Source organism: Aptenodytes forsteri, unplaced genomic scaffold (genome assembly GCF_000699145.1).
Source record: "Aptenodytes forsteri isolate BGI_AS27 unplaced genomic scaffold, ASM69914v1 Scaffold83, whole genome shotgun sequence".
Classification (NCBI taxonomy): Eukaryota; Metazoa; Chordata; class Aves; order Sphenisciformes; family Spheniscidae; genus Aptenodytes; species Aptenodytes forsteri.
Window position 1 is genome coordinate 4,765,353 of NW_008795371.1, and position 10,584 is coordinate 4,775,936.

Genomic DNA, 10,584 nt, shown 5'->3' on the forward strand with positions numbered 1-10,584 from the left:
CACAGCACAGCTCTTCTTTGAACTCTTGGCATTTCTCGCTCGTGCAAAGAGGCTTGGTCGCATTAAGATGTCTGAGGGTGAGTGCTGATAACTTGGCAGAGGAGGGGTCTGCAGAGCAACGCAGCCACATAAGTGACTATAGTTTAAACCAGTTTTGCAGAATATCAGTTGAGTAAGACCCTGCTCCCCTGCTATCCCAATCGGGTCCAACCTAGACTAATGAGAAACCCCCAGGGATTTGCAAGCTGCTTGCAGACAACCGACAGAGAGATGAAGCAGAAGGGGTCTGATGGACATACATTGCTCATGAAACCAAAGCAGCTCCTGGGGTTTCTCCTTGCTGCACAAGAACCACGGCCGGTACAGAGAAACCTCACACGGCCGGTCCTTTGGCAGGAGTGGAAAAGCGGATACCTGTAAATCCGACTTTCCGCTGGTTTCCAGGTCAGGGAGTTCGAGGCAGGAGGCAGCTGCTGCCACTCGGTTTTCCATGGAGTTTTTTAACTTCTGAAATGCTGTGCTTGAGCCCCACTTGCTCTGTTTGGGAAGGGAGAGATACCACGAGGCCCAGGACCTTTCCTCTGGTGTTATTTTTCCCGTCTTTCCTCCATAACCCTTCAAGCCAGCTGGTTCTAGCAATCTGCTTCCAAACAACCTCTCTGAAAACTGAACCAAGATGCAAATGTCAAGATTATATAGGCCTTTTGTAATTTTTTTTCTTTTTTTCATGAAACACTGGCTTGGCTTCCAACTGCATGGGAGAGTTTAGTTCCCAGCGAGGGATTTCCCCTCACGTGCCCTGTCTGCGGCCCCAAGCTGGGAGCAGGAGCAGTGAGGCTGCGACTTCTGCTCAGAGCATCCACTTCTCAGGGATCCCTCCCTCTGTGCTCTGGTTACTCTGTGTTTTAAATCTCATCTGTGCTTCCTGCCCAAGCTTTTTAATATTTCATTTTATTCCCTAAAATCTCATTTTTAACTTTCACCAAGCCAGAAATGCATTTTGTTCCCTTCAGCTGTTGCTGTCCCCTGAAATTCTGCTTTTTCTTCCAGAGTTATATAGAGGGAAAACAGCTAGGAGATGTAGTTAAGAACTGAAAATATCCGTCAGGCAGCGTTTTGCTGGTGGAAGGAGCACTGTACAAACAAGCTAAAGAGTATCCGCATCTCTGCGCCGTTTTGGATCCTACTGCTGCTTTGATCTCCGTTCCAGACATGTGTCCTCTCCCGCCTGCAGACCCCAAACGTATATTTTCAGGAGGGAAGAGGAGAGAATGAAAAGAAACTGGATCTCCCAGACACACTGTTTCATCTAAGAGTGTCTCAAGTGGAGCTTATCTCCCTCCTGCAGACCCCAAACTGTCTGACAGACACTCAGTAGACAGAGACATCGGCGTTTGGACCCATCTCAAAAGATCTTCACTCTCGGCTGGGTGGGAAGAGGGACAAAAACCCCATCAAGGATCTTTGCTTGCTCTTCCACTTTGAGGGGAGGAGAGCTGGCACTGCAGCGGTGCCTGCAGCAGGCAGACTGCTCTGGCTTTGCTTTTCTTCTGGCTGCGAGGTCGGTCTCACCATGCTTGATTGCTGCAGGTAGCAACTGCAGGTGGAGATGCTCCCATTGGCAAACAGGGCTTGAGCTGGAGGTGGGTAGGGAAGGACCTCCAGGGTCACATCTACTGTGAAAAAGTGGAAGCAAGGCCGTGGCTGGTCCTACCTCCCCAGCGGAGCCACCCCAGCTGGGCTGCATGGTCTGGTCTGCAGGTGCTCAGGGCAGCGTCCCAGCCCCAAAACCTCGTCGCAGTCAGAGCTGAGCTCCTGCTGGAGCTGCCTCCTGGGCACCTCCTCCAAATGGTGTCTCCAGCCCAGGGAGGAAGAGGATGGCAGGAGAAAATCCCACCCTGGCGACATTGCTGTGCTTCGGATGTTTTGGGCTGGTTAGTCCAGCCCAGAGGTGACGGGGCCCTAAATGACTGCTCCTTTGCTGTTTGCTTCCCAGATGGACTCTCCTGGTGCCCGTGCCAGCGGTGATGTGCTCGTGCCTGGGTAGGTGGTGGGGAAATGAAATGGTGTGACTGGGTGCCCCAGCACTACGTGGTGCCCTGCAGCATCGCAGCAGCCTCCTCGGTGCTGTGGGCACTGGCTCAGCTCTCCCCCATTCTGAGGATGGCATCTGAGCGGAGGTGGCACCTGAGCAGACGTGGTACCCAGCTGGAGGTGGTATCTGAGCAGATATAGCACCCAAGAGTAGATGTCATCTGAGTGGAGGTAGTGCCCAAGCAGAGGTGGCACCTGAGTAGAGCTGGTAGCTGAGTAGTGGTAGTGACACCCAAGTGGAGGTGGCTGGAGGTGGCACCCAGCTGAGGTGGCACCCCACAACTATCAGTGACCCCGTGCAGACCTTCCATCGCCAAGCCCCCATCGGGGCAAGGAGTCCCTGGGGGACCCCAGCAGGGTGCCGTGGGGAGAAGCCCAGGGTGCTGCCCTGGGGTTTAAGTTCCCAGCCGGCACGGCCCTGCTGGGAAACTGATCCCTAAAGGGTGCCGTGGCAGCATGAAGGCTGTCCCCTCTCCCGTCCTCTCCTGCTGTACCTCCTACAAGTTTCGCTCGTCCCTCCCACTCCCTCCCAATGCTTGCCTTCTGTCAGGGAGCCGGGAAAGGCTGGGGATAAGGAAAGGGCTCTGCGAGCGAGGCTACCAGTCTGGCTGGCTGCCTCCCGCGGATGCTCGGGGCCGGGGAGCAGGGCAGCCGGCGCTCCCATGGACCTCCCCAGCGGGATGCTCCTCGCCTGCTCCCTCTGCCTCCTGCCCGGTAAGCACCCGCTCCCCCGCCTGTGCCCAATTCCCCAGGCAAGGGGAAAGCAACTGGGAATAACTTTTGCTTATTTGGGAAAGGTGCTGGAGAAAGCCCAAGGTTAATAAGGCTGTTGGAAAAGTCTTCCCGGGAGCAGGAGGGAGGGAGCAAGGCGGGTGCCTTCGAGGCGGGCGAAGGGGAGTTGAAGGGGATGGAGGGCTTTGGTGGGCTCCCAGGAATGAGCAGGCGGGCGGGCAGTCAGTGCGGTGTCCTCCCGGCCCCCCTCCTCGGCTGGGCTGCAGTTAGAGCGGGATTAGTTAGTGTTTTTCTGAAGCATCAGATAGCGGGGAAAAAAAAAAGTCCCCCAAAAATAAAGCCAGACCCTTTTACCTAGAGTTAACTTTTGTGATCCACAGGTGGTTTCTCCCGTTGCACATGAGGGGGCTGTGCAAAAGAAAATTGCTTGGGGTTAAATAAGTTGAGAGGTTTTAGGTGAGCGTTTTGTTTCAGGAGGCGAGCCTGCAGCTTCCCCCATACGGCTCAGTGTGTGCGGGATGAGCCCTGCTGGGGGCTGGGGCACGAGGTGGGGTTCTGCTTCTTGCTGGCCCCTCGCCGGTGCGCTCAGGCTCGCTTCTTGCAGAAGGAGGCTCCCCGGCAGTGGTCATTTTTGCTGCAATTACATCTGGCATCCTCCCGCATGCAGCCCAGGCTCAGAGCAGCCAGGCTGGAACGCTCAGTGCTGCAAAGGGGAAAAAGAGCTTTTCCCTGCTACCAGGAGCACTGCCACCGGCTCACGCCTCCCCGCCAGCCTGCAGCGCTTCTGCCACCACAAACATTTCCAAACATCCTGATGGAAAAACACACCAGGGTGGTTTTTTTACTTCTTTTATTTTTTTTCCTCTTTCTAATTGCACTGTTGCTTGATTCTTTAAAGCAAGCCGCAGCGGAGCTGCCTTTCTTTGCTTAATAGGGAACATGTGTCTGGGTCTTGCATGGCGGCGGCGAGCGTGGCGGGGCGCGGGGCTGCCTGCGTGGAGCTGCCGGGGCCGATCGCTACGGCACGGAGACGATGACATATCCCCGGCCATGCTTACGTGGGCGACCGAACTCCCCTTAAAGAGATGCTGCTCGTAGATATATGACCGTTATTGCAGAGTGTAGTCAGGGGATGTGGCAAGTCGGCGTCTCCGCCTCGGGCTGAACAGAAGTCCTCCACGCAAGCGTTCCTGCCCACGGGTGTTCCTGCCCACGGGTGTTCCTGCCCACGGGTGTTCCTGCCCACGGGTGTTCCTGCCCACGGGTGTTCCTGCCCACGGGTGTTCCTGCCCACGGGTGTTCCTGCCCACGGGTGTTCCTGCCCACGGGTGTTCCTGCCCACGGGTGTTCCTGCCCACGGGTGTTCCTGCCCACGGGTGTTCCTGCCCACGGGTGTTCCTGCCCACGGGTGTTCCTGCCCACGGGTGTTCCTGCCCACGGGTGTTCCTGCCCACGGGTGTTCCTGCCCACGGGTGTTCCTGCCCACGGGTGTTCCTGCCCACGGGTGTTCCTGCCCACGGGTGTTCCTGCCCACGGGTGTTCCTGCCCACGGGTGTTGCAGCCCACAGGGGTTTCTGCCTGCGCCTGGAGTGGCCGGCAATGGCAGCACTGCTGCAGCGAACATGAGTCATGTGCCGGCAGGAAGGGTTAATGCTTCCAGCGCTCTGTGGTGGTCTCTGGACCAGGATGGGAGGCATTGTGGCTACCGGTAGATATATTTTGCCAAGGACTAATGCTGGCGTTTTGCCATCTGGACTGAGCAAATTTGTGTGATGTGCAGGACCCTCCGGGGCCCTGGGCTGAGCTGAGGGTGCCAGGCTGGGACGTGCATCCTTGGGAATTGTCCCTTCGCTGAGTAGGCAGTGCTGCCTGTCCTGGTGTGTGCCCTTGAGTGCAAACCATGCTCTGGTGGTGGGTGGTGCTTTGCCCAAGGGAAATCTCCCTCCCCGCTCTCTCCAGCGGCCCCAGGGGAACCTCCTGCATGTGGGCTCTGTCCCCGCTCTTGCATCGTCCCATGGGCTGGGAGTCCCCAGAGGCACTGTGGCATCTCCAGCACTTGCTTGGTTATTACTTGTCACCAGCAATAGAGCCAAGGGAGGAGGCAGGCGATGCTGGCGCTCAGCAGCTGGTCCCTTTCCAGCTGGCACCTTGCAGGGCCAGGGACCCTGCCCAGCACCATGCCTCTGTGCACAGCCAGTCTTGGGGACAGCCCAAGGTGTCCCTAAACTTTGGATCAGGCCAGATCCTCTTCCCCGAGGCTTCGGTGCAAGAAGGGCACAGGTCTGGGCCAAAAGTGGGAAAGCCCGGCCACAGGGTGCTGAGCCATGGCTTGTTGAAATAAATGCCTTCAGTGGCCGCGGATCGCCCGGTTGCTCGCTGACACCATGCGCTGGCAGGGAAGCTGTGACTTCCAGAAGGATCCAGGGAGGATGCGCTGAGATAAGATAACTTCCCTTGTGTCAGACCATGCATCTGTTTTCCTTTGCTGGTTTGGTTTTCCAGAGAAGGTAGTTGGCTCCTTCCCTCTCTAAAGGGTCACCAAATGGTAAAACCATTGTGCTTACTCCATGAGGTACATTTGGGATTGTCCAGGTGGGTTTCCAAGGGACACTCTAGTCCAGGCTTTGATGGTGGATTCTTAATTTTGGGTGGCTACACAGCCCCAACAGTGGGGCTGAGTGGGACCCCACCTCCCCGCCTACCAGCTGTCCATCCACTGACCAAAGTTTGGCCAGGGAAGATCCGTTAAACCCACCTGAGCTGCATGGGGCTCTGAGAAACCGACCCCCCCATGGCCCCCACAACCTATCGCTTTCCTGGCGTCTCCCTGGGAAAGGGGTGGTCAGAGACCTGCCACTATTTATTCCCGATGCCGTTTGCATTATCACTAATGAATGCGCTGCAAATGAAAAATCAACACGTTCCTTAGGGCTGCAAAACGTGGCCATCAAACGGCTCCTCCCTGAATTTTGGGGGTCCAGAAATCTGGAATTATGGAAGCACAAGGTACTTGTGTAGCTAACATCCTGGGGCTGTTTGTCAGAGATTTTGTGGGTAACCAGGAATGTTACAAGGCACGAGCCGGCAATGACTGATCCTCTGTTCATCCTCAGTATTCCCCGTCTCTCCATCCACTGCTGCAGCAGCCACCAAACCCTGGGTTGTTTCCTAATAGCTGATGACAAACGCTGGCTTTGAGATAGCAACCTGGAGAGGAATTTGGTGCTTTCAGCATCTCATTTGGCAAAGAGCACTTGATTAGGAATTAAAGCTAGAGGGAAGCACAGGGACATGTGGCCCACCCTGCTCCTTCTTGGGGCCTGCTAAGTTTTTGCCCAAATACCCTATATCAAGCTTAAACATTTTCTAGTTAAGCCAAATATTTCAATCCTAAGAAAAGAAAAAGTAACATGCATGGCAGATGGGTTGCAGACGAACATCCGATGCCACCAAAGCCAATGTGGTGGTGGGGATGGGGTCACAGGAGCCCAGCCCAGCACTGGGTGGCCAGTGGCATCCCCAGGGATGCTGAGGATGCAGGGGTCACAGCAGCGATACCGGGGTCCGTGGACCCGCTAACCTAAAACAGAGGTCTCCTCTCCTGTGTGGGCTTGAGCGATGAGAGAGAAAACGGGAGCAAGAACAGCAAGGCAAGTTTCAAAGTGCCAGACCGAGCTGCTTGACCCCGGCATGCTCCAGGTTTTTGGCAGATGTGAGCTTTCCCCCTGCCACGTGCTCCCAGGCTCCTCCAGCGAGCAGCTTGCTCATCCCTGCAAGAAAGCAAGACCCTGGCACGGCACATGCTCTTCTCATGTCCCATCCATACACTTTTCCTCGGGTCACCTGTAGTGCCCCCAAATCCTGTATCTCCTCCCGTGCCACCCCTGGGGACTTGCAGCAGCCCAGCAGCGGGCAAGCTACCTTTGCCCTGGGGAATTTGGCAGAAAGGCCCGTGTGGACCCAGACGCAGATTCCCATGGGCCGGAGTCAGCCACAGCCTTCGAGATGCTTCTCCCACCTGTGTCACTGCCCTGTGTCGGCTCGGCCTCTCTGCGGAAACTCTTTCCCAAGCTGTAAAAGTGCTGGAGGCCAGCAAAACAGGCTGGGTTTGCACGATGCAGTCAAAAAAATTGAGTGATTTTCCCCACAGCCAAAAAAAAATTAGGAAATTCTTCCAGCAGCTCCACTGCCCAGCTCAGGTCTCCTTAAATTGTAAAGGTTAGGAGCAAAGGCAGAGAGCTAAAGACCCATACCTCATGGCAGCAGAAGCAGCCTTGTGGCATCACAGCATGCACCAACGGGCTGCGTTATGGCACCTTCCCAGAGTCCCTTTGCTGGCGGGGGGTAACTCTTCTGGGGGGGGGGGTCTGCCCAAAAAACTGCCCAAAGATGCAGGCAGGAAGCACAGGCAGAGGTATGGGCAGGAGGATGGTGCTGGGGCCCCGAGAGCATCCCCCTCCCAGAGGTTTCCCTTCCAGGGAGGACTTATTTTTATTCTTTTTGGCAGGAAAGGTGGCTTTTATTCCCAGTATTGTTTCCCAAATGTGTTTTATTTTTTTTCTTTTCAATATTTGACCTGACAAGAATCAAAAGTTTGGACTCGAGTGAAGCTCCAGTTCAGAAAGGAGGTATTTGAGGCTTCCTGCCTTGGCTGCATCGCAAGCAAAACATGTGGCTTTTGGTCACTTATTTACGACAGTGATGTCACTCCTGACAAGAAAATGAGACTCGGTTCTTTGGGTTGCTAAATCTCCTTGACAACCTCTCAAAAAGCTCCCAGTAGTTTAAGCCAGTTTAAATATTCTCAGATTTATTTTTTTTTTCTTTCTGCCTCGAATGCACCCACATCTGTTGGCTTTCTGAAATTCCTCCATTCTGCCATCCATTGCCTGGAAACTTTCTTCCAGATCATTTTGCTTTTCCAGCCCCATCGCCTCCCCTGGTCCCCGCTACCTGCTGCGAGCGGGATGCTCCGGCATTGTGAGTGGCACGAGCCCCTTGCAGCACTTCTCCCTGCTCCCCCCGATTCAGAGACCTTTGCACTTAATGAAGAATTTTTGCTATTTATTTGGGGTTTCTGTCATTTTTCACGACCACCCTGGCTGCCTTTTGCAGGAGGTTACAGCTGCATGACGGGGTCCTAATGCAAGGAGCCACAGGATGGGGTCCCCAACTTGTCCCAGCATTCCTGCTCCCCGAAAACCTCTGCTTGGGGCTCTGCAGTGCAAAATCAGAGAAACTCTGCCGAATGCAAAAGATCAGAAGAAAACCCATCACATCCTCTCTGACACTTGCTCTGCACCCAAGTGATGAAGATGCCTCTGCATTACTTGGAATTGAACCTTGCTTGAAATACAAAACCCCCTCCCCAAAAGACCCCCCTCTTCCAGCCAGGTCCAGGGTGTCACCCCATCTCGCTGGTGGCAGCAATGTGACACCCCTGGGTGTTCCCAGCTCCCCACGACCTCCCACTCTCCCCTTGCCCATCATTCCTCGCAATGGCCGGTCCTGGCCTCTGTTTCTTCACTGGGTAACGGTTAACTCAGAGGAGGTTTTCATTTGTTTTGAAATGTTAAATAAGGTCAAACTACCACAAAATATGCTGGCTCTCATCCCGCCCCCACCCTGTCTCCTTTTTTTTCCCTCTGCTTTCTAGAATTTCTTTTTGTAGGATTTTAAAGCTCCTTACCTCAGCTCTCCTTGGTGAGACTCCGCAGTTCTCTGTTTATGGAGCCAACGTTACAGATTTGTTCCTATGACTGCAAAAAATCAGGTTTATCCCTAACATTCCTACCTATAAAAACACTTTCCATCCTGAATTTTTCTGCCTGGGAAGCGGCATTCCCAGCCTCTCCTGTTGACAACCCCTTTATACCCCTATAAATACCAAACGTGATCCTTCTGCTGCTTTTAAAGTCGTCCTTACTAGTGACGCCAGGATCTTTTATTTGCAACCGCAGCTACTTTCTGCCCAAAGGCAAACGAAGAGCCGGGATATCCTGGCTATTGCATATCCTTCCCTGCAGCACCGTCTCCCATGCAGTCGCTCCTTGCTGGGACCTGGGCCATACCCCTCTATGCTTAAGCAAACCCATGGGGAAAATAATATCGTAAATTAAAAACACCTCCCTGTAGAAGCCATGCAGCATTTGCACCCGTGGAAGGTTTGAACGTGATGCTGGCCTGAGCCAAAATGTATGTGTCTCTGGGTAAAGACTGGGATATTGTGGGCTGATATCTGCTGGCTATGGGACATGGACCACGGGACACGGGACATGGGTTGCTCCAGCATTTTGCAGCCACCAGTAATAGAGGCAATGCAGTGCATGAGCCCCGCGGCACAGATAGTGCTTCTCCCTCCTGCCCAGGGGTGGTCTTTGTCCCCAGCCAATTTCTCCATCGAATGCACCCAGGGGAGCTGTGGACACAATTTGGGGCAGCTCCTGCATCCATGGATGGGTGAAGGGGTATCTCCAGCTGCCCCGGAACTGGGGAGACTCATCTGACCTCCCTGTCTGCACACCCTGCCGCTGGGTCCAGCTCCTGGCAGAGGGAGGAGCTGCCAGACCAATCCCCCAAGACTTGCTCCCTGGCAAGAAAATTGCTCTTGAAGGTTGACTTGTGCGGGCTGTGAGCACCGGGTTCCCCGGAGCTGGGATGCCGTGGTTCAGGGATCCTGCTCCCGCTGTCCTGCAGGAAGGGGCATCCCCTCCAGAGCAGCCTTGCAGAGAAGACTAAGCCCAAAAATCACCCCGTCCAGGTCTGAGCATCCATTCTTGAGGACATCCCCCTCCAGAGCTGTCTCTCCCTAGCAACCCCCCCAGCGGCACCGGCTTTCACTCACACGGGAAAAGTGAATCCCAACTTTGGCTCTTTGGTACTGCAAAACCCTCAGGGACAGCAGGAGGTGGTCGGTCCATGGAGACAGCTGGGCTGGGCGATGGGCTCCAGACCGGGCACATCTGGTATGGCCACACATTTCTTATGTACACCCAGCCCGTGGTCCCTGCTGGGGTGCGTGGGGACATGGTGGTGGCCATCTCCACCATGAGCAGCTGCTGCTCCACAGCTGGAGGAGCAAAGCATTGCAGAGCAGCATGACCCATCGCAGGCAGCTTGAGGAGATGTCAGAGGGGAAAAGGTGCTCTCCCCTCCCCATGCCCATCCTGGCAGCCCTGGCTTCAGCTGATTCACTCTTACAGCAGCCTAGAGGAAAAATACTATTTCCTTTATCAATAAAACAGAAACAGTCTTTTGCTTTGGTAGCAGTGGTGGGCACCAGCTCAGCAGCCCCAAGGAGTACATTGGTGCCTGCAGGGCTGAAGCCCCTTTGCAGGTGGGTTGGGGAAGGGGGCTGCCCTCCAGGGCTTGTGCAGCTGTGGCCTCTAAACCCTAAATGAACCTGCTTAAAGCTGCAGCCCTGGGGCTGACTGCTGCCTGGGGGCTCTGTGCTGGAGAGAGGAGTACTGGGAGGTTGCAGGTGAGCCTGGCCTGGGCTACTTTGGGTCTTGCAGCCTCCTCTCCATCCTGACTGGCTGTGGGAATGCTGAGCTGTGGACCTGCTGTGATGGGGTAAAACCACCCCTGTCTTGTCTAGGACTCTCCTGGGGCATGTTGTGCATTTTGGGGGAGCTGTATTCCCAGGATGCTTGAGGTTGGAGGCACCTCTGGAGATAATCTAGTCCAAGCCCTGCTTGAGCAGGGTCACCTGGAGCAGGTTGTCCAGGGCTGTGTTCAGCTGGGGTTTGAATCCCTCCA